Genomic DNA, 25,798 nt, shown 5'->3' on the forward strand with positions numbered 1-25,798 from the left:
TTCTGAGTGAATCATGGCTGAAAGAACACAAATAGTCATTGCATTATCAGGTTATAATGTGTTTAGAGTTGATAAGGCTAAACAAGGAGGGGGAGTGGTCATCTATGTCAAATCAGTTTTCTCTATGTCAATCCAATTCCTCACTCTGAAGATCCAAATAGGACCATCTCCTGTAGTAATTGTAGGTGTCTACAGACCACCTTCTGCTGTGTCTGACTCTATTCATCATTTCTCTCTAAATTTTCAGTTTTAAGCCGACAGCAATCCGGTTTTAGACCAAATCACAGCACTATTTCAGCAGTCACCTTAGTTAAAAGTGATATAGTATCTGCACTAGATAATAGGCATCACTGTGCTGCTTTATTTATAGACCTCTCAAAAGCATTCGACACTGTAAATCAAGGCCTACTGCACAATATCGGTCTGGATAATAGGGCCCACCGTTGGTTCCATGACTACCTAAACGGGAGGTGCCAGTGTGTGCCAGTGGGAAGGGATACTCAATCGGAAAGCCTGCAGATTACCAATGTGGGCCTCGGTCCAGTTCTTTTTAAATTACATAGTATCCACACTAAAAGATTGCCAATCCCATTTATATGCCGATGACACCATTATTTATTGTACAGCTGACTCTACCCAATTAGCAATGGAAAAACTCCAACAAGCTTTTAATACCCTTCAAGATGCACGCATATCACTCAAACTCGTCCTGAACTCCAGTAAAACCAAATGTATGGTATTCCTCAACTCCCTACACATTCATACTATCAATGGATCCTCTATCGATAGAGTCACTGAATATAAATATCTGGGTATTTGGCTTGATGAAAAATTGATTTAAATATCATATTACTGACCTTACCACCAAACTAAGACAGAAAATTGGGTTTCTTTACAGAAACAAGCTAGGCTAACATCCCACTGATCTGTAGGAAAGGGTTGTTGAAGCTGTCTTTATGTCAGTTTTGGATTATGGTGATAATCTATAGAAATGCTGCCATTACCACTACTCTTTTACCCCTAGATATAGTTTATCACTCAGCACTTAGATTTATCACTGGTGAAAGCTACAGCACTCACCATTGTACCCTCTATAACAGGGTAGTTTGGTCCTCCCTCTCTGAGAGGAGATCTAGGCACTGGCACCAGTTTATTTTTAAAGCTATTGTCAAATCCATTTCCTGTTCAACTTCTTTAAACAATGTAATGTATTTAAGAAATTGTATGTTAAATTACATGCATTTTAAATTCTAATTTATCAAAGTCAATATTTTCGGCAAATTATTAAAGTCAACATTTTTCGAGTGAGTTCTCCGTCTTATCAATTAGTAACGCCCAGCGTTCAGGACGGAGATTGATATCAAAACCGATCGCATCACTCCACAGGGTGGGAGCGTCTGTTGCGCAACATTCAATGTTATTTTCCGGTGCATGGGACGTCATCGAAAATGTTCCCCCCCATTTTAGCCGACGAGATTAGCCGACGAGATCGAAAATCTTAAAACGTGAATAACTCTTGGATTTTAACATTGTCTTATTCTTTTGTAATTTATACTTTAAGCACTAAGCACAAATTAATTAATTTCCAAAACACTGTCAAGTGTGAACACAGAAGGGTGCCCAACAAATATGTTCCTTAACCAATTTAAATTGTAGCATTAAAGCATGAACACATTAAAGCAGTATTTCAAACATGCAAGTAAATTACAATTTAACAGACCATTGGCGTCTTTGGGCTGAACTCCTGAAATAACTTGTAGTGTCAGTAGTCTTATCTCTGATTTCTGTTTGTTTGAATGGCCTTTTAAAGTCTTCAGGTGCTCCTAATGAGCAGCGGCCATTTTGCTGTTGCACTCTGGGAAGTGTAGTTTTTTGAGATGCCAAGCAAAAACTCCACTACTGAATTTTGATTCAACACTTCCCACTTGAGCTCCTGGTTTTCCAAAACCAGCGAGGTCACACAAGTCCTTCACAGCTGGTTGTTCTTCAGATTCTTTGAGTCTGGTCATTTTCTTGACTCTGATCATTTTTTTCAGCCTGTCACTTTTCTTCAGTCTGTGAGGAAGAGGTGATTTGACTGTTTAGGGGCCTGGCGCTTTGACTGTTTAGGGGCCTGGAGATTTGACTGTTTAGGGGCCTGGCGCTTTGACTGTTTAGGGGCCTGGCGCTTTGACAGTTTAGGGGCCTGGCGCTTTGACAGTTTAGGGGCCTGGCGCTTTGACTGATTAGAGGCCTGGCGCTTTGACTGTTTAGGGGCCTGGCGCTTTGACTGATTAGAGGCCTGGCGCTTTGACTGTTTAGGGGCCTGGCGCTTTGACAGTTTAGGGGCCTGGCGCTTTGACAGTTTAGGGGCCTGGCGCTTTGACAGTTTAGGGGCCTGACGCTTTGACTGTATAGGGGCCTGGCGCTTTGACAGTTTAGGGGCCTGGCGCTTTGACTGTATGGGCCTGGCGGATCCTCTTCAGCCTCTGCCTGGCAGCTCGACCCCAGGGGGTGACTCTCACCAGTTTGGACAGGCTTCTCACTTCCACCAGCTCTTCGACCTGGACAGTGGGCTTCCTTCTTGGAGATCTTACCTGATGATTTGCACTCTTTTGAGTCTCCCGAGTGGCCAGTAGGTCTCCTTTCTGCTGACTCTCCCTTGCTTGATCTCTTATTGATGCAACTGAGAATGCCTTCCTCTTGGGTTTGTTTACACTCTCCTTTGCATGGGCTGCATCCTCTCCAGCTGAATTTATAGGCCACTCCTCCACTGGCGACTTCTGGAGCCCCTCCAAATCTCCAGGAGTGCCTGCTCTTGTTATGTCAGCTCCGTTATTGGTGTGAGTCTCCGTCTCCTCCTGAAGCCAGGCTGCCTCGGTTGTTGGACTGGTGATTTTAATTTATTGATCGATTTCCATGCAGTGGCAAATTCGGATTTTCTTAATTTAAGTCTGTTGTTGGATGCTTTTAGACAATTTATAATGTAGGCATTTAGCAGTTGCTCTTAAATGCCAAGGACTTAATTAATGTATTTTTAATTAAATGGTGCCAGGAATGTATTTAACGTGTTTTTGAGCTTAGTATTAATTCACAATTGTCTCGCTAATATTTACCATAAAGCAGGGCTCCCGTTCCCTCCCAAAGATGGCGGCCTGCACACAATGCTGGGGCCGCTGGTCTATATAGCCATTTTTATCTGTATTACGGCTCAGATTGAGCTGGATTGAATGCACCAATGTTAGCAGCTCAATAATAAGTCCTGATTATCCTGCAGTTAAAACAATAAGTAGGGCGGCTGTGGCTCAGGAGGTAGAGCAGGTCGTCCAATGATCCCTGGGTCGGCGGTTCGAATCCCGGCTCCTCCTGTACACATGTCGAAGTGTCCTTGAGCAAGACACTAAACCCTACATTGCCTCCAATGAGTTGGTCGGTGTGAGCTTGCCACCATTGGTGTGTGAATTTGGGAAGTGAGGACGCTGGCGTCGACTGTTCGCCGCTTCACCTCCCAATGTATGAATGAATGAACCATTGTAAAGCGCTTTGAGCACTTGGAAAAGCGCTATAAAATGCAATTAATTCATTATTAATGCTTCTGAAGACTCTTACTGTAAATAGACGATGATCACATTAGCTTAGTTTTTCGTAATGTAAAAATGAATTAAAAAAACTAAAGGCCTACAGTGAGTCATTTTACAAAAGGAGAAATGGCTAATTCTCCAGAGTCATTATCATTGATATTATGTGTTCCATTTCCATGATTGTGTTTTCAATTTTGCACTTTGCACTACATTGTTCTGTAAATGCTTGGTAGTGTGCAGCAATCTTTATTGTGTATATACTCAATGAATGGTATATGTGTATGTCATTTGAAAATATGGCTGTGTACCAAATGAAAACACGAGTTTGGTGAACAGTTAGGGATTTGATGGGTCATCTTGCAAAAGGAGTGTCAGGGTTTAACATTTTGTGTGTGACATTTTCAGTTTTGTGTGTGGTTTTGAGAAAGCCGTCATTGTTTTGAGAAACGTGTGTTAACAATCGTAATAAACTGCAAGATGATTTGACAGGTGCATAGCATGATATTATTGGTTAAGAAAAATTGGTTAGCACCTGCTGTTGTAAGCGCACATTCTGTTTGACAGAAAGAAATTTGATATAATACTTTTCAATTGTCTTGGCACCTATTTGTAACTATCCCCCATTATGACCGTTGGCATGCTCCAAAAGGGTAAAAAAACACATTTTCCATTTCTACTTGTCTTTAACACTCGCCACTTCTTCTACTGCTGTTTGACCTGATATGCTGAGGTTAATGACTGCAATCCACTGACATTTTGGTGTAGATGAAATTCATGAATACAATTAAATATGAATTTCTATTCTGGGTTTCACAGTCAAGGTGGCCAGTTCCACCTTGACTATGAAGCACCGATGGACCAAATTGTGCATGACTCCCCAGCATGCCCACCTGTGAGTGAGTGAGTGAGTGAGTGAGTGAGTGAGAGAGAGAGAGTATCCAATACAAAAGCAGGCGAAAAATCTAAAGATCCGGTAATCTGTACCAGTGAGTAGTACTGGCTCAATTCAAACTATAGCTGTAGCAACAACACCTACTGTATGCCTATCATGACTTTGAAACCTTTTGGAAATATTTACCTATAACGACATGTCCAAAATAGCGACGCTTCGTTTAAAGTGACTAGGCCAACCTAAGGCCACTTTTAACGGTCTCCGGAGGTTGAAAACGCAACAAAGTGAAAACTTTGGTGCAGAGCCCTATAGGCGATATTTGAGTTCAGAGGATGAGCAAGCCATCCCTCGCCCTGCTCAGCCTAGGGCTCATAAGACTACAAATTTAAGGAGCCAATGCATTGGTGAATGTAAACAAAGAGCCATGTCATATGAAAGAGAACAAAGTGGTTCTACGCATGCATGCCTGGTCTATCTGGCAGTGCATCGCAGCCACCGAGCCACCTGCACACTACAGCATGTAAAATCACTGTTGCGTCTCAGTGTAAACGCATGAGAACAGAACGGGACTTTGCCGTTTTCTCTACAGACCACTGCCGTATAAAGGTGGCCTAAGTGTCTACAGCACTCCCCATGCCTCGCCATGCCTCCCCACGCCATGCCTCCCCATGCCTAAGTGTCTACAGCACTCCCCATGCCTCGGACATCAACACAAAGAAATCACTTCCGTCCTGTTCACAAGCGAGCCGCCCGTCAACATCACCCTTGTATCCTCAGGTTACTCATTGACAGCAATAAAACTAATGGAACAAAAGCCCATATCGGGAAGTGTGTGTGTGTGTGTGTGTGTGTGTGTGTGTGTGTGTGTGTGTGTGTGTGTGTGTGTGTGTGTGTGGGTGTGCGTGCGTGTGCGTGCGTATAGGTGGCTTGCCAGCCACAGCCGCTAACACAGACCCCTGTATGACAAATGGAAAACAATTGGGCATTGGGTATTACTTTTCCAGCCCTGTCTATTTTCTCCCTCCCGGGGTGTGATTGTAAAGCAAAGCGGCGGCGGCATCTAATTTCTCTCTGGTGGAGGCGCCGGACAATGTAATTCAGCTCCGTCTCTGCGCAGCAATAAAGCAAGGAAAACAACGAGAAAGACCATCGCGGCGATAATGAGTCTATCCAATGCACACACGCACACACGCACGCCCGCACGCACGCACGCACGCACGCGTGTGCACGCATGCAGCAGCCATATAGATGGTTCTTATATGAGATTGTTGTACTGTTAACCGCTTGAATGGGAGCATCCATATTCTGGGGGAGACATTAGACTAAAGACATGCCAATCTACATGCTTTTGGCGAAAACATTTGCATGGTGTAGATGGGGCGGGGGGGGCGGGGGGGGGGGGGGGGGGGCGGGGAGCTGTCCAAGTACTGTTGGAACTCAGGTCTGTTTGATTAAGAATAGACTAGTTCAACCACTTAAACCCCAGCATGCCTACATGGGGGAACATGGTGCATGAGCACGGTGCATGAGCTTGTAGATTTTTGTTAAGAAGAGATTTGGCGTAGATGGTCAAAAGTATACAGTTGTAGCTCAAGTCTGTTTCTCTTGGACTAGTTACTAGAGGGTATAAGTGCTTATAGGTTAACCAGCATTTTAAACCTACATAAATACTTCCAGAATGACTGACCGTTAGTGTCTGTTGTTTGTAAATGGAGGGATTCCCTCAGCGCAGCACATCACCCTGCCTCCTGTTGTATGAGAATAGACTGGAGAGGACAATCTGGTGACTCATGTACTGTATCATCACCGAGTCACAGGCTGAAGTGGACTGGCTCTTATCCCACTATAGTTGTTTATTTTTATTTCTATTTCTTAAAGATTTGGCGATGATTCCCTGAGATCTCTCAGGCTGAATTGCTGTGGCTCATGAAGAGCCCCTGCAGCGTGTGTCACACTGCAGGGGAGCCTGTCACATGTGCTGGAGAACAACAACATGCAGTTGTCCCCGAGGAACTGTGCTGTCACCTTTCCTGTTCACCCTGCCTCTACACACTCTGACTTCTCACTTCAACTCAAGTGTCACCCCGTTGGGGACAGTATAACAAAGCACATTTTGTTGCTGTCGGGCAGAAACCTTGTATATCCATATGTTAACTTGTTTGTGTTTTTTTCATAAATCAACGCCCTACTTGATCATATATACACACAAAAGTAGCAGATCCACAAGCTCGAAACACATGCAGTGTGAAGCAATGCGTTTTGATTTACTATAGTACTTTTTAGTTTTTATCCTGAAAAATCTGTTTTGGACATGAGTTTTCCTCCTGACAATTTACTTGTGTAGTGTATATGTATGTTTATTATTATTATTGTTATTATTATTATTATTATTATTATTATTATTATTATTATTATTATTATTATTACTATTATATATTTTTTAATCCATACTTTAATAAGGCCCGAGCTATCAGACCACTGTTTGATCATGTTGATCCATGCTTTTGTTCTCTCTTGGCTTGATTAATGCAATGCACTTTGTATGGCCTGCTAAAGAAAACAACTGACATATTACATCTTGTGGCAGCTAACTAAAACGATTAGAGAACATATTACTCCAGTTTTAGCTTCACTACTGTACATTGGCTCCCGGTTGTTTTTGGGATTTAATTTAAAACAATTTTACTTGTTTATAAAGCTCTCAATGGTCTTCCTACCTCTATGACTGCCTACCTAGATATATTCCAAACCTCCCCCTCAGATCTTCTACTGCTGACCTGCTCAAAGTGCCTACAGTGGCATATAAAAAAAACACGGTGAAGCAGCTTCACTCTTGCTTTCAAGGGATGTCAACAAACTGAACAAGCTGGTGAGGGAGACAAACTGTAGTTGGGGATGAGGAGCACATTGTGCCACAGAATCATCCCCCCTGCGGCAGAACACAAAGTCACTTGACCAGTCCTTAGTGCCAGTAGCCATCAGGCTCCACAGCCAAGCCTTCTGTTCTGTTCTGTTCTTGGATTACTGACTTGGGATTCTTGACTCTGGTGGTACATGGATTACGCTACTGGGATGTACATTACAAGAACCATGACATATGCCTGTTAAGGATGACTGCTGTGTGTAGTGGCACTTACTGCATATGCATCACTCATTCACGATTCAGTGTTGATATAGTACGTACATAAAGTAAACTCATGTAGCCTACTGCAATCATTGGATTTATATTCACTGCTAAAGACCAGCTGACACTGCACATGTACACATGTGCACTGTTGATATTCTGTACACATTAATATACTGTTGATATTCTGTACACATTAATAGACAATAGATTCATGACAAATGTATTGACCTGGCCTACTGCATCTATCGGGTGCAAACCTCAAATGTCCAAAACCGTTTTCAGGATTTAAATTAAAATTGTATAGTACTATATGATCAAGTATAGGCGTTGAGATAATTGGTTTCTGGATATGATATAGTGAGACATCGTACGGATCATCTATGCTTACTGCTGTTGCAGATCTTCACCTATCATGATACAGTATGTCTGGGGAAATCTAAATTCAACTAAACAAAGGAAAGACATCCATTTTAATGTGACAGGTGCAGGACAGAAGTCAAGCTATAAGAGAAAAGTAGAGCATGCTCCAAAACTTTAGATTTTCTTTCTACTTCTTTTTCTTTTTTTTCACCATCATAAGTGACATTTGGAGACCAATATTGTCTATCCTCAGACAATATTGTCTATAGTCTTGAGGAAGAGCCACTTGAGGTGGAAACATCACGTACGACGGTGGAGGTAAAATACATCTTGGAAAGTTTGGAGCATGACCCAGTGTGCTGGACTCTAATTTTAAAATCAAATCTATGTCCTGCTTTACTGCTTTGAAACCAATCCTGATGTCATCCCAATGTCAAGGTAAGCCTTGATGCTGTTATAATAATAATTCATTGCGACTGTAGGTCGCAGAATACTATGAAAACCTGCAAAATCTGTCGCTCTGTCAGTCACGCCTCCATGCTGTCAGTCCATCACGCCTCGTGACATCATGCCTCGTGTATGGCCGTCAGTCCATCACGCCTCGTGACACGCTCCATATATGGCCGTCTCCATATATGAAGATCATGACACTGACCTCATTAAACCCTGGATAACCTTACATGGAGAAGACTGGATCATCACCTAGATCTGCATATATGGAGCCGGCCAGGAACTCTATATCTGATCTCAAACCTCAAACCCTTAGATCTCCATATATGGAGCTGACATGTTCTGACATTCCATTATGTAGATCCTTCCCCACCCGTCCTTCCTCTTCGATGTCTCCCTTTTGACTGATATCTGTCCATTCAAACTCTAGACTGGCCCGCCTTAAAGTTATTAGTGCCCGGCTGCACTATAATTCCATATGTTGATCTGACACCCCATGCCAAAGCGTCAGTGCTCGCCCAGCAGTCTGCCGTCACCCAGGCAGATGTGGAGGGTGAGGTCGCTTCTGGCCCAGGGCTTCTTACTGCTTATTACTTGTGCAAGCAGAGCGTGCAAGTAATGTTATCAGTCAGGTGCTACGATGCGTATGTCCCTTTATAGCAGCATATGATATGACGTCATATGCTGGCACGAAGCAGACCGTGCAGGTATATTTTCCGTCATGCTACGAAGCGTATGTCCCATGACGTGATGAAGATATGTACCAATGTCCCTTAGCAGCATATGATATGACGTCATATGCTGGCACGGGACATACGGAAGCAGACCGTGCAGGTATGTTTTTCCGTCATGCTACGAAGCGTATGTCCCATGACGTGATGAAGATGTACCAATGCCAGAGTATAATTGGTTTATGATGGTGACGTAATGATGATATGTTTCAGTGTCGGGTGGACTAAAGGTAATGCCCCTATGTACATGTATGTAATCTGACACCACTGCCCTAACAGGCATAAGTAATCATTACCATACTTCAAAATACTACTTTTTTCCTCCAAAAGCAAGGTACGTAGCAAATAGCTAAACCTAATAATTCAATATTGCAAACGTTCTTTCACAGAGAGGCTGAGTACTTGCAAGCCTCTGCTTGCGCACTAGTAGGCCATTTATGGCCTACTTGTGTGCAACAAGCAAGTAGGCTCGACAGAGTGCAGTTCTTCTTCTTATTATTATTACAATTATGATAATTATGATAATTATGATAATTATGATTAGTATGATTAGTATGATTATATATATATATATATATATATATATATTCTGATTTCACCCAGTCTTAGCCTAACCAGACATAGTATCACTGCTGGCAGGTATCTCTGATCATCTGTCTGAGAGACTATACTGCTATGACACCAGAATTTCCCCACGGGGATCAATGAAGCTGTATTTGATCTGATCTTATCTCATTACCTTTGGCTGCATTTAACCATCTATGACAGACACAGTGTCTGCTGAGAGAAAATATATACTGTTTTGTTTCTTTCTCATCCTATGGCATTGTGTCCCTCCTGCCCTTCCCCCTGGTCGCCTCTCTCTTTCTCTCACTCGCTTTGAAACGGGAGGAAAATAAATGCAATGACAGTATAGGACTCACCGGGGAACCTCCCTCAATTTTCTCCTTTGCTATTGTATCTCTTCCCCTACTGAAATGGAAAGATATTGGACAGGCATTATGTCTTTGTTGATGTCATGGGGGTGTCCTTTGATCATTTGTAACCGTCAAGTGAAAGCGCAGGGAAATGCCCCAGCTCAGAGTGAGGTCCTCTCTCTCTCTCTCTCTCTCTCTCTCTGTATGCATGCAGTGCACAGATTTGCACTAACAATGTTTGGACGTGGAGCAGAGTGTGCTCCGGAAACTATTTCAGCACCACGGAGAGCTCTTAACCTTCTCACTTGGGATGTCAGTGCCTGAATGCAGAACTGTCCGCGGTGCTGAAATATCAGGATGTCGTCAGTGACAAGCTTGGAGTCTGCTACTTGGAGAGGAGCTGACAGCTCTAGGGGTGTGCCAATATATCGAATATCGTGATATAACATTATCGAGGGCCTAATATCACCACATATATCGTATCGTGAGGTAACCATATCGTCCTAGGAGCTGTTCGCCGGCTGCAGTGGCAGTGGTTGCTGGGAGCAAATCAAATCAAAGTGGCTTTGCGAGAGCGTGTGATTGGATAACAGACTACAATTTCAATGGAGCAACATAGTGTTTTAGGCCTACACAATGACTTACTTATTCAATACATGGGATCCTGGCATTATAGAACATAGTGTTTTAGGCCTACACAATGACTTACTTATTCAATACATGGGATCCTGGCATTATAGAACATAGTGTTTTAGGCCTACACAATGACTTACTTATTCAATACATGGGATCCTGGCATTATAGAACATAGTGTTTTAGGCCTACACAATGACTTACTTATTCAATACATGGGATCCTGGCATTATAGAAAATGCAAACGGCAGATCCCACAGTGCAAGTCCAGCCGTTGGAATATTGCACTTCAGGACTCACTGGTGTGATTTCCAAAGCAGATCAGAGCACAACTCAGAGGCAGCCTTTCTCCCTGAAAAAAAGAACCGTCTGGGTTTCCGAGGCCTGGATTCCTGGATTCCACTAATTCTAATTTATGTGTATTAAAATGTCATTAATAGCCCTCCACTAGGGGGCCTAACAGAGCCAAGTTTTCTTCTACAGGAGAAAGGCCAGGGCTAGGACATAGTGTGTGCACGCACGCACACGTGCACAAACACAAACACGCACACGTGCACGCACGCACGCACGCACGCACGCACGCACGCACGCACGCACGCACGCACGCACGCACACACACACACACACACACACACACACACACACACACACACACACACACACACACACACACACACACACACACACACACACACACACACACACACACACACAGTCTCTCGCTCTTCCTCAGTCTGATATGAAATGAATCATTGCAGTGTGATCGGAAGATGAATGTGTCTCTATGTGTGGAGAACTGGGAACACCTTTCCTCAACCCCCCCGTGCGTGCGTGCGTGCACGGTGCGTGCATAGCCTGACTGTTCAAGCCCCCGAGATTAAATGTCAATTCCGTCTGTCTGTCTGTAATCAAAGTAACCAGTAATGTCCGGTCTGACATGGAAGGAGAGATGTCAGATTGCAAAAGGCTAACTCTCTCTCTGTCTCTCTGTCTCTCTGTCTCTCTCTCTCTCTCTCTCTCTCTCTCTCTCTCTCTCTCTCTCTCTCTCTCTCTCTCTCTCTCTCTCTCTCTCTCGCTCTCTCTCTCTCTCTCTCTCACCATCCTCAACAATGACGCAGTTGCTCTAGTTCTCCGTCTCATTTCAACAGGTGAAAGGTGGAATAATAGGGGGGTTCGTGGAAACTGCAATTCAAATATGAAGGTACTTAGTAAAGTTCATCCCGCGTGTGTTGTGTGTGCATGCGTGCATACTTACGTGCGTGTGTGGTTTAATTAAATACTATGCGGTTCCCTAGTTTGTTCCACATCAGTTATACACCGCTCTTAAAATTGTAATTCCACAAGTAATGACCTACAATCAACGTTCTGTAATCACATTCTACCCCCCCCCCCCCCCCCCCAACACACACACACACACACACACACACACACACACACACACACACACACACACACACACACACACACACACACACACACACACACACACACACACACACACACACACGCACGTGCGTGCGTGCCACGCATGCTCGGTGTCTAATAAACACAATCCAATACCAAATGGTGTTTCATTGTTTTGTCTGTTTAATAGCTCTTGTTCTCCTGTTAAAGAGATGTTGTGTCGCTCAGTCAATTCCTTATTGGATTTCCACCAAATCCAATTCAGACCACACACCACCTCCCTTTAAAAATGTATGTCGCGGGATGTTGGAAGCAATAATGAATATGTTGCTGATCAGCCATTATGTGCGTGCGTGCGTGCGTGCGTGCGTGCGTGCGCCTTGTGAGTAGGCCAACACAAAGGCCCAGAACGGAAATTGACTTCAGAGCCAATTGAAATCAAGTACTGTGTAATCTTCTCCCTGGCTCCTGTGGGACCACAGATACAACAGCGTCATCACTTTTTCACCATCGTTCTTTATCTCGTCTCGTCTTCTCAACAATCCACTTTTTTTTCCTGTCCTCACATTTTTTTTGCCTGTCACCCTTTCATCTCTTCAAACGCCTACGCTTACCTCTCCTGTCCTCTCCATCACTCTCTTCTCCTTTGCACTCCTCTATTCTGTCCTTTCCTCCCCTCTTGTCACCATCACTCTTTTCTTTAATGTCATTTAATGTATTTCCTCTCCTCTCCTCTCCTCTCCTCTCCTCTCCTCTCCTCTCCTCTCCTCTCCTCTCCTCTCCTCTCCTCTCCTCTCCTCTCCTCTCCTCTCCTCTCCACCTCGTGGCAGGAATACAACTTTTCATGTCTCTCCACGTCCTGTTGCTCAGAGGGGAGAGGCGGTGGCAGACGAGAGGAAATTGAAAAAGCTAAGACTATCAGCTGAATCTATTTCTGATCTGTTTACACACGAAACGCACAACCCATCCCATGGGTGTTTACAGGAAGCACGCACACACAGAGGGAGAACACAGCCACCGTCTCTGTTACATACAGGGAGAGACACGTTTTACCCTCAAAACTAAAGAGTTGGGAAGAGAGGAGAGGGATGTGGAGGGGAGGGGAGGGGAGGGGAGGGGAGGGGAGGGGAGGACGACAACAACAAATCATTGTCCAAGTAACGATTACGTCATTATTGCCAACTGGTTTCCTATAGTCCCCACCATAGGCTACAGCTGTGAAGCTGTCTAATCTGCAGCTGAACCCTGCAGTGTGAGCCTGGGTCTTTTCCTGAACACCAATTGGTAGGCAGTCAAGCCTCTTTGACCACTCACCCTCAATACTGGAACCCCTCTGGGCCACGTACTGAGTCCTCTGCTGTTCACCCAGCGCTGTAGAGCCAGAAATAGCTCCAAAACCACTGTGAAAGTTTGCTGACGACACTAGCGGTGGTGGAACCTAATCTCCAACGACGCCGAGAGGGCTGGTGCCAGGACAACTGCCATAACAGATTCACTCACAGCCACTCAGGTACATACCTGGAGCGAATGGAACGAATATTTTGAAACCGCTTATATCCATATTTTAACTTTTTGTGTTTTTGAAAGGCGCTAGCCCCTCCTATGCACAACATTGTTGTGCATTGTTGTGCACAACATTGTTGTGCATAGGCACAAATAATTGATCTTAACAGCATGCAGAAGAAGATCACTAAAAGGATTTAGACGTCAGCTTGACATCAAGGCAGAGCTGAGAAAGCTGGAAGCAGATTCATGATGTAACACAAGATCAGAAATGTGTAGTCTACTATGTTGAAAGAGAGAGCATATAAGATTCAAAATGTAAAGACAAGAGTTTATTATTGATGATATTATATAACAAAATAATCTGCCCACCCAGATCGTACTGCGTTGTTAAGGTTGGGGTCTTGGCCCATGGACGAATCTGGATCTTGCAATTTAACACATTCAAAGAAATATAAGTATTTCTTAATTTCAGGAGATGAATCTTCTCTTCCTTTCCTTTCGGCTTTTCCCTTCAGGGTTTGCCACAGCGAATCATCTGTCTCCATCTCACCCTGTCCTCTGCCTCCTCTTCTCTCACACCAACTAACTTCATGTCCTCTTTCACTACATCCATACATCTTCTCTTTGGTCTTCCTCTAGGCCTCCTGCCTGCAGTTCCAACCTCAACATCCTTCTACCAATATACTCACTATATCCCTCCTCTGTACGTGTCCAAACCATCTCCGTCTGGCTTCTCTGGCTTCATCTCCAAAACATCAGCGCTGTCCCTCTGATGTACTCGTTCCTAATCCTATCCATCCTTGTTACTCCCAGAGAGAACCTCAACATCTTAGTCTCTGCTACCTCCAGCTCTGCTAACTGTCTTTTCCTCAGTGCGACTGTCTCTAAACCATACAATTTAGCTGGTCTCACCACCGTCTTGTACACCTTCCCTTTCCTTTGATTTCCTTTCCCTTTCCCAGGAGATTAATCTACCCCCAGGATATAACCTAAATCTTAACCTTATCTTACCCCCCCCCCCCCTTGAAATATTGTCTAATAAAACAAATACATTAAAAGCAAACTGCTGAGCTATTTATTTTCTAATTTAAATCTAACAAAAGCTTTGTGTTCTTCATTCCCTCAGTGTTCGTCTTGTATTAAAACAAACACTGCGGCAAATGCAAGTGTTAGCATTTCATATAGCCGAGGCGGCAGATGAAAACAGTTCTATCAAGGGAACTAAACAAGGACAATGCAAACATTTGTTTGACGTTTTTGCGGCGATGAATATCAAACTGTCTTTGTGATGGATGAGCGGGCCCTTTGGAAGTTTATGCTCGCTTGTGTTCAATAGTTTTCACGGGTCAGAGGCCATAAACCTCCCCGTCAGCAAATAATGGCTGCAGACACTTTTTTCCCCCAATTAAAGCAACAAGGTTTTCACATTGCATCCATGTTCCCTCATGGGTCGGACAGGACGAGGGGAACATAGGGTGAAAAGAAGGTGTTAACCCATTCAAACCGGAAAAAAAACATCTGTCATTTTAACCACTTAAAAAAGGAAATAAATTGGATTTGAAATCTGCACAACTCATGCATGACCATACTAATGCACACCACAAATTCACTCAAGAATCAAAACTGTGATTTCAAAACCTGCAACAATGTAGGCTAATAAACAGTGTATAAGCACTCTCAGAGTTAAATGTAGTCTGGGCCTGTGTGTCTGTGAGTGAGTGAGTGAGTGAGTGAGTGAGTGAGTGAGTGAGTGAGTGAGTGAGTGAGTGAGTGAGTGAGTGAGTGAGTGAGTGAGTGAGGCGTGATTATGAATCCCACCAACGTTCTAGGGTAGACCCGTCTCACCATGTGTCTGATTGGCTCCCGGGAAGGCATCGTTTTACTGAGGTTAGGCCGTTCGGGTTAGGTTTAGGGGGGTGCATACTTAGTTTAGACTAGTCATTGGTTAGACATGGGTTAAGGTTAGGTTTAGGTGTGCTGCCCCGTGGGAGGTTAGGTTTAGGGTGAGGGTTTGAGATAGGTTGTAGTTGTAGGACTAATGACTGGTTGCAAAAACGAGAACTGTCAATCACAATGACTACTGGCCAATCACAGCAGGGCTTTCCTAGAACGTTGGTGGGATACATAATAACGCGTGAGTGAGTGAGTGAGTGAGTGAGTGAGTGAGTGAGTGAGTGAGTGAGTGAGTGAGTGAGTGAGTGAGTGAGCGAGCGTTCAAAGCAAACATTTTTGTATTTAACCCTGTAACACCCGAAATATTTCTACTTGCTAAAAATAGACCTTCAACCTTACTACTACTTTTTACTACTAGGACTTATCAGAGGAAATGATGTAAAACATTTAAAAAATAAAAGTTTTTTGCAAATTGTATGCACATTTATAATAATTATTAAAATAATACATTAATAATTTACATTTGGGGGATATCTTTCACAATAATAAATACAACATGTTCTAGACATTCTAATGATCACAAAAAAAAAGATATTACAGTTATTTGAATTACTTTTATCAGGGTTAAAGGTCAAAGGTCATAGGTTAAAAGTCCAGAGATTTTTAATTTGTGTGAATTTCAGCCTCTGTGGGGGGTATTTATATGCAAATATCATGACCAATGGCATTGCAATGAACATCGATGATGACGTTTAGGTGAAACAAAATAATTCATTAATTCATTAAAATATGTTGTATTATTGCAACGCTGGATGTTACAGGGTTAAAACTTTGCTTTATGTGGTCAAATACAAATGTAACAATGTTACATTTGTAGAACCGACCTCAGGTCGTAATGGGTTAAAGGCAAGAATTCAAGGTAGCAGAACTAATTTTTCGAACTTTTCTTCATGTCTGGCGTCGTCGTCGCGGTTGGTTTTCTATCACTCATGTGCACCTCATGCCACTGTGTGGGTCAATTCACCTTGTTGGAGTGATTCTGGAGCCTTGATTCTAGACAAGCTGGCTATACTTGCCTGGGAAGGTGTACTACCAGTAGGTACAAGATGGGGAGCATGCAGGTGCGGAGCTGCATGACATTACAATCCAACTAGAAAGTTATTGATTTGGTGTAACTTTCATTAAGGTGATATCATAAAAGTTTTCTGTGCGTGTATCGACTGTAAATCCTGAGCTCAATAAGGTGGAATTTCCAGTGCGTGTGTGCGTGCAAGAGCGTGTGGTGGGGGTGGGGGGTACTCTTGCCTGGAGCACAATACGAACTGGAACCGGCCCAGACTACACTATACTACATTTAACTCTGACCACTATAATATGAGTCATTCAGACACGCAGACACGCGAGTGCAGGCATGCGTGCATCCAGGATAATTTAGTTAGTGTGTAATCTGAGTTAAAACAAGTAATAGATGAGTACAGAATTAGTTCCATCCCATTGTAGCAAAACATCATGCAGAGTACTTCAGAATGAAGTTAATTAAAGATCCAAGCTGAGAACATTAATTTGACTGTTGCTTGGCAAAGTAATCTAAGTATCTACAAACTCAAAACGTGTTGCGACGAGCTTGTAGATCTGCTATCTTTGTAAGAGTAATATTGTTTATACATATGAGGCTTCCACCCAACAACAACTACAATGTTTGTACATACTGTAGGAAAGGAGCTTTTCCAAAAGACTAAGAGTACCTGATTCTGGTCAGATATAAAAATGCAGTCTCCATGCAGTGCTCCCATTATTTCTAAAAGAGGTATCCGGTTTAGTTGATGAATATGACCACTTTATTTAATCATCTTTATTATAGTTACAGTGCAAACATTGATTCTGATTCAGTCCATTCTAGATCTCTAAACTGTTGTTTTCCTCTGAGGTCCACTTCCACATATTGCCTTGTTTAGATTTGTATTGCTTTGATTTAATTTACTTTGGTTATGCATGCACTATATCCCAGGTGGTATAAGATCACAAATTATGCACGTGTGAAATGATTGCCTGATTCAATAACGTTGTTTCGATTAAGCCACAGCAAGTCTACCAAACAAGAGAGTATAGCGTAAGAGAGTATACAAATGCACCGGGTCGATTTAATCTCTTAGTTTAATGAACAGTTATGATTGTACAGAGGCGGCAGTGGCTCAGGTGGTAGAGCAAGCCACTTTGGAATCAGAAGGTTCATGGTTCGATCCCCGGCCCTTTCTGGGTTAGTGTTGCAGTGTCCGTGAGCAAGACAACACACTCTGATTTGCTCCCAATGTGAAGGTTGGTGTCTTGCATAGTTTAGTGCCTGAGTTTACACACTCTGCAATGCCACCGTGACATTACTGATCTTAGTGAATTACACATAATTCTGTAAACATTATTTAGGGTACTTATGTAAATGATTGCTACTTTTTACACTTCCACTGCGTCCTCCTCAATTTGTCATGGCCCCACGGGCCGGGTTGTGGCAAAACGCACGCACGCACGCACGCACGCACGCACGCACGCACGCACGCACGCACGCACGCACGCACGCACGCACGCACGCACGCACGCACGCACGCACGCACGCACGCACGCACGCACGCACGCACACACACACACACACACACACACACACACACACACACACACACACACACACACACAGGGGGAAGAGAGGACAGTATGAATAGACAGGGATGAGGAGTAATAGCATCATTGTGGCATTCCATATATGCGTGCATGCGTGCCTGTGTGCCTGTGTGCCTGTGTGTGTGTGTGTGTGTATGTGTGTGTGTGTGTGTGTGTGTGTGTGTGTGTGTGTGTGTGTGTGTGTGTGTATGTGTGTGTTTGTGTGCCCTGACCATTCGAGCGATTAACATCAGGTGTGTCAGCACTCTAACGCTGATGGATACATCACATTAACCCCTCGCCACTGTGTGTGTGTGTGTGTGTGTGTGTGTGTGTGTGTGTGTGTGTGTGTGTGTGTGTGTGTGTGTGTGTGTCTGTGTGTGTGTGTGTGTGTGTGTGTGTGTGTGTGTGTGTGTGTGTGTGTGTGTGTGTGTGTGTGTGTGTGTGTGTGTGAGAAAGGCATTGTATTTCACACTGGACTCTCCATTATCTGAGGTCAGCAGTTACTGCTAAAATGAGAAAAATGTGCGTGCGTGCGTTCGTGCGTTCGTTCGTGCGTGCGTGCGTGCGTGCGTGCGTGCGTGCGTGCGTGCGTGCGTGCGTGCGTGCGTGCGTGCAGCCATGTATGGCTCTAAGTTGCTTGCTTCAGAGACTAGTGGTTCATCTGAGGATCAGTGGATTCTGTTCTCCGAAGAGAGCGAGTAAGTACAGTAAGTCAAGTCACCTTCAACAGTAGCACATGTTCAATCATCATCAAGGCCAGTTAGTTCTCAGACTTTGTTGTGCCAAGGACCCCCAAATGGAGATATATTTGACCGTGTATGCCCCATCTGAAAATTATTTGTGCCAGGGAAAAATGCTTGTTCAAAAATGTTCAAAAGTAACAGATGTTTAAGGTTGTAGATCTGCTATTTTTGAATAGCTATAGCGTTATAAATGTGTACAGTGCTTAAAATGATTGTAATGCTTAACCACTGCATTAACACCCCCTCCAAGGAACCCACTTTGAGAACCACTGATATAGACCACATAAAAATGAAACATATGAAAAAGAAACATAAAAAGCAATGCAATTTCAACACAAAATTGCTTACATTCAGTGGTCAAAACAGGCAACAAGTTATTTGACTGACATAAAAGCAGAGAGGTGAGGGTTTGTTTTACGTTGGATTTAACATTTCCGAGGGGGTGGCTGGACTCATGTGCGATGGGAGATCGTTCCTGGGTCTTTGTTTGATTATTAGCAGGTTTGTTAAGAATACTGGCAGTACAGTCAAAGGTTATGCGAAAAGAATAACACAAAAGTTTTGTTTCCATTGCGGTCCATTCAAGGCCCCAGAACCACGGTAGAACAGTGAAGCTGCTGCCACCTGGTGGTCAAATCTGGGACAGTAACACTTCCGCATTTGAAATGCCACTGCGCATTTGTTTACTATGCACCTGCTCAGTGCTCAAGACCTCCGCAATTGGGCAATTGGGCTTGTCAGGATTGGGGCACCCCAGTTCAAATATGATCGTTTTTGGGTGTCGTGCCCTGAGAACCACTGCCGTACATACAGTATATGCCAGCAGGATCAGTATGGGGACAGAGTGGCATTCATGTGTAACCGATCAGTATATATCAGCTAATGAAGCCATCAAACTTTTGGGAAGTGGATCACTGAACATAATGTGACAGGAGCTGCACCATGCCAAAGATGGGACAGATAAAAGTGCAGTCTACCACACACTGCACAGTAAAGATTCTCACTTGTTAATTAAATTGATTCTTGGAGAGAGTACAAATGGAACCAAATGAACCCTTGTGGGTCCATAAGGCTCCATTTGTACACTCTCCTTGTCATAAATTGATGAATTAAAACATACTGCACTTGAGTTGTATGCGCAATATCCACATCCCTGTCATTACTATTCAAACAAAGTGCTCCTCAAAAAAGGCAATGCTCAATTCTTGCAAAACTGCTGTAACAAAGTAAAAAAAAGCTAAACATTTTTGTCATGTAGTACAAAGCTGAAAATGGAAAAACCCCTAGGCCATGGCACTGAGAAGTGTGTGCCATTGCTGGCACGAGCAAAGCTCCTTCGAGGCCCTATGTGAATGGCTATGAACCAAACAATATCACTGGAAGTGGAATTGCCAAAATAATAGTTTTTCTCTCTCTCTCTCTCTCTCTCTCTCTCTCTCTCTCTCTCTCTCTCTCTCTCTGTATTTTGGAGAAGAAAATGCAATTCCACTCAGTTTACTGAGTGCCAGTACAGTATAGAAGGTTTTACTTAGGAGCACAGCAGCAGTCTGCCTCCTCTCTTCTAGTGACAAGCCACGGGTGAGTTTTAACTAACGTACGCACGCTTCCCTTGCCCACACCGCCAGTAGTTTTTACTAACCGTTCAAGACACACAGAACATGTTTCTCCATGACTATATGCAAACACCAAAGATGCCTCAGGGGTAAAGTGGCTGGATGGTAATCGCAAGGTTGCCAGTTTGAAGCCGGGCTCCCCCAGAGTTAGTGTCGAAGTGTCCATGAGCAAGACTCTGTCTGAACCCCTAATTGCTCCTGATGTGCTGGTTTCCGCCGTCATCGGTGTATGAATGTACGTGTGAATGGGTGAATCTATGTAAAGCGCCTTGGATAAAGGCGCTATATAAATGCACCATTTACCATTTACAGAGGGCTTGGATATTTCTTTATGGTCCTCCTCATAGAGGGCTTGGATATTTCTTTATGGTCCTCCTCACAGAGGGCTTGGATATTTTTAGAGATGACACTGCAGGCAGAAGCTGTTGGCCAGAAGACAAAGACCAAACTCCCCCCAGGCTAGTCAACAGTTGTGAGTGTTTGTATAACTAGCCAACATCTTTATCTCCCTCAGTGATGGTATATACAAAAATATAAATATATATATATATAAATATATATAATAATAAGCAACAGCTTGGGGGTGATCACAGTGAAGGTTTGATGCGAGAATGAAAGTATAAAACAAAGGGCAGGAATGAATGAAATAACATTTTCACTTATTCATATTATATACGCATACGCACACGCACACGCACACACACACACACACACACACACACACACACACACACACAGACTCAAACAATTTAAATAAACCCTAGGATATGGCATTGGCACCCAATCCATGCATTGGCTGGCATGAGCAAATCTCCTTTGAGACACTGCATGGATGGCTATGAACCAAACATCATCACTGGAATTGCCAAACATAAATTATTTCCCCCCCTCCTTTGGCTAGCCAAACCCCTTCCCCTGCTTGAAAGAACAGACCTCCTTGCTGTACTATACCACCTGCCCCAAAGCTGGGTCTGGGAAGTCTATGATAAGCTGCAGGAGGTCAGAACCAACAAAGCAGCAAGTCGCTGTGATAATACCACAGCGGATTCTGAGTGAATTTGCCTGTGAGCTACAGTTGGGTGCCACCGATATTGTCCCTTATCATTTGACCCATTTAGGCCTGACCTCAATTTTTTTTTAAATCCTTCTAAATCCTCCAGTTTTCTGAAATAAATATTTTCACGATTTTTCAAAAATAGCAGACCTACAAGCTCGTAGCGCGCCACTCGGTGGCGCGCTATGAGCTTGTAGATCAAAAAGAAAAGGACAATATCGATGGCCTCCAAATGTAGGTCTACCAAATCTTGAGACCCAGAATTAGTCTTTCCAGCAGGGTGAACTCTCCCCATAGCGGAAGGATACCACAGTGGTGCCAATCAGGATGGAATTATGAAAATCCGGACCGATTTGTCCTGTTCACTTGACTACATAGATAATGTCTATTCTGATTATGCAATTTGGAATCAATTTGTAATAATTAATTGAGTAATATAAAAACATATTTTGCAAAAAAAACCTCCTAGTGGCACTATAATAATAGGGCAATGATGCTATATCTAATTTCACTGGGACCCACTGGAACCCCATCACGGACCCAGGGGGACCCCATCACGGACCCACTGGAACCCCATCACGGACCCAGGGGGACCCCATCACGGACCCACTGGAACCCCATCACGGACCCACTGGAACCCCATCACGGACCCACTGGAACCCCATCACGGACCCACTGGAACCCCATCACGGACCCACTGGAACCCCATCACGGACCCACTGGAACCCCATCACGGACCCAGGGGGACCCCATCACGGACTTACTGGAACCCCATCACGGACCCAGGGGGACCCCATCACGGACCCACTGGAACCCCATCACGGACCCAGGGGGACCCCACTTTGAGAACCAGTGTTCTAAACATCAAGGCCCGTTCTTGACGGCAGGCGAAGAGGCCACTGGCCAGTGGTTAAACCCCACCCCATCCGTATTGTGGGGAAAGCTTTCGCAGAAAATAGCAGATCCAGATGAAAATACACTAGTATAGGGCTCTGAGGGACCTCGGCCAATATCAAGTACCAATATCACATTAGTAAAAACCTCTTATTCAAAAGTATTGACAAAAATATACTTCAAGTACCAAAAGTAAAATTACACAAAAATGTTAAATAAAATTGTTAAAGCTACAAACCCACAACGCATCTCCATATGACACAATGCTGTATGATTGTAGTTCAGCTTTTTTCGCATAGTCCACTACAAAATAGGTCTTAATTTGTCAATGTGTTGTAATAATAACCCATATCTACAACTTGTAACCACAGCTGTCAAATAATTATAGTGGAGTAACATTTTCAATATTTGCCCCTGAGATGTAATAAAGTATAAAAATTCATACAGGTACTCAAGTAAAGTAAAAGGTACAGAACCTTGAGTACTTTCCACCTCTGCCGCTACCAAGATGCAGTAGCACTCTGACAGGAATTGACAGGAGGGTGTTCCTCAAGGGACCCTGCTAGCCCGCTTATTTTCCTAAGCCGCCATTGACAGTGCTGCTAGATATGTTGACAAGAGGTGCAAACGTGTCACTGACCATCTGAATTTGGAGGACATAACAAGGAAGGCAGATGAGGAATCAAAACAATCTCTTAATCCCATTGGCGCGAAGTGGATCAATATAACAGATCCCTGATCATTTCCTGCACCCTCCCCCCTGTAAACAACTGCGACTCGAGCGAAAATGGATTCATGCACTGCTGGTTGCTTTTTTTAAATACATTTCTAGTACTCTATGTATACAGTGTCTTAAAATTAGGAGTTGTTTGAGTGTTATTTCTTTATTTTAAGATGCTTTCGCTATACTTAGTATAGTTGTCATGCCCATGCATTTCAGTGACCCTCTGCCATGTGGTTGTAAACTTTAGTAGGCCGGTCGGGTCGGGAGGCTTATTCTCGGATCGCTAGAGTCTGTCCTTGTTTCACAATGCGCTAGACCCCTGGGAGATGGATTGCTGAGGTGGAACATAACACCTACCATCAGCTCTCCCAGTAGTTGTCGCACGACTTGCCGCACGCACGTCGTGCTACTCAATAGTCAATACTCATGTACTGAGTTGGCAGTGCACAGGATCGAGCTCCTTGAGGTCAAAAAGGCGAGTTCTCTAACTGAGCTACTCGGAATAAACTTAAACCTGTGTGAGCACGCACGTTGCACGTGCATGGACAGGTGTGAAGCATGCACATGACCGCACACACAGACAAATTATTGTCCTGTGCGTAATACCCCATGGTCTGAATAGACCATGGGGTATTTTTTTCCAATGGAAATATCCTAAAAAAACAGGGTTGTATTATAATCGTGGACTATAGACTATTTGACATTAAATGTTGTTTTTCCACAAATGAGTCTTGAAAAACGGGGGTCGTCTTATAATCAGCGTTGTCTTATATTCAGCACAATATGGTATTTATACATGCAGCCATGTATAGAAATAGCACAGTCACCTTGCAGTGGTCGGCAGTGAAGTGACATTTCTAAAGTGCAGTATAATACGGGGGAAAGGTCAGAACTATAGCGATACAAACTGTCTGGAATATCACTTATATGATATTCTGTAAATCTCAGTGTTTGTATCACTTGTGTGGAGTTCAGAGGTCTTATGGCCTGTGGACACTAGAGAGACAATCACGGCCGTGGACCATAGCACAAACAGCAGCAGCAGCTCCTCCACTTGGCTTGGCTCTGATCCTCTCAACAAGTCATCTGTGAACGGGTCTTGTTGTGTAGGCGAAGGATTGTGTTTGACCTCTCTGGCGTTTAGCGTTTAGACAACTCATCATAGTTTGACAAATAAAAATAATGTTAACCTCACCAACAAACAGCAGCAGACCAATATGGCTGTGTTGGTCAATGTGTTGCTTTTTTATATCCATAACTTTAAATATTTAGTAAGTCTACCAAGACATATTGACAACATGAACAGTTTTCATTCTGCCTAATGAGTTTGACTTTTGCTACTTTAAGTGTATTTTGATGCATATTATATGTATTTGTGTATATATATATTTCTGCATTGTGGTATTGCTAAGTAAAAAATGTGAGTACTTCTTCCACCACTACAAAGATGTGGACTTGCAGGAAGTGGCTTAATGGTAATACGGTAGAAGCGACTATCTTCAAGCACTGAACTGCGGTTTGAAATGCATGCAGTGTAAAAGGATGGTTAGTCTGTGGTTCCACAGGAAAGAAATGCTGTGACACATGACAAGATGGATTATGGAGCGACATTACAGGCGGGCCAGCTGAAAAATTAGGATGACACAACCGCCCACACACACACACACACGCACACACACACACACACACGCACGCACGCACGCACGCACGCACGCACGCACGCACGCACGCAAGCACGCAAGCAGACGGGCAGGGACTAGAAAGGCAGGCCGGCAGGCATGCACGTATGCTTATGCACACACTCACACTTATGCACACACTCACACGTATGCACACACGCACGCTGTACGCTGCACGCACATGCACGCACGCACGCACGCATGCACACACGCACACAAACATACACACTACACTCTACACACTACACACTACACACCATGGCATGAGCCAAACCAAGAATTAAGCAGGCTGATTGGTGAGTGACAAGTGAAATTGAATTTTGCACTCTGGGAAAAGCTCAAAGGACTTGGAAGAGAGCCACGCACGCGCATGCGCACACACACACACACACACACTGTGAACAATTGCTGAAACGTGCACTTTCACACAAACACTGCCACACACAGCCACGGACATGCACGCATGCACGCATACACACACGCACACATGCACACAAACAATTGGATTCTCCAACAAAGTCCCTCCTCTCCAGTGTTGTGCCAAGGCTTTTTCCTCATAAAGTGTGGATGTGCTTTTCAGGAGGCAGCATCATAAACAAACACAAAGCTTCCAAAAGCCTCCATTATTAAACGGCTTATCCGTGAGTTGACTGACAACATAAACAATGAGCAGAACAAAGTCAGTGGTGTGTGTGCATGCATGCGTGCGTGCGTGCGTGCGTGCGTGCGTGCGTGTGTGGGCATTGCTAACTCCAGTCACCAGCACGATACCTTGAATTTGAGTGAGTCGATGATAAAAGTTTGCATGGGGAGTCTCATAATTATTCTATATCACGTTACTGCCCCAAACTGGGATAAAGTTACCCTATTGCATGCTGGAAGGAAGTGCGTGTGATGCATAATATTGTCTACAATAACTCTTGTGTTTTCCTTTTGAATCGTATGCTCTCTCCTTCAACATTTCTG

At 43.8% G+C, this 25,798-nt stretch overlaps 1 protein-coding gene across 3 annotated transcripts in view; it reads right to left on the reverse strand.

Annotated features, from left to right (window-relative positions):
• The window catches only part of LOC306922272 (zeta-sarcoglycan-like), a gene marked incomplete at both ends in the record, with an annotated part of 588,514 nt that overhangs the window by 216,929 nt on the left and 345,787 nt on the right, over nucleotides 1–25,798 (reverse strand). The window lies entirely within an intron of this gene.

This window comes from Electrona antarctica (genome assembly GCF_951216825.1).
Source record: "Electrona antarctica genome assembly, chromosome: 4".
NCBI lineage: Eukaryota > Metazoa > Chordata > Actinopteri > Myctophiformes > Myctophidae > Electrona > Electrona antarctica.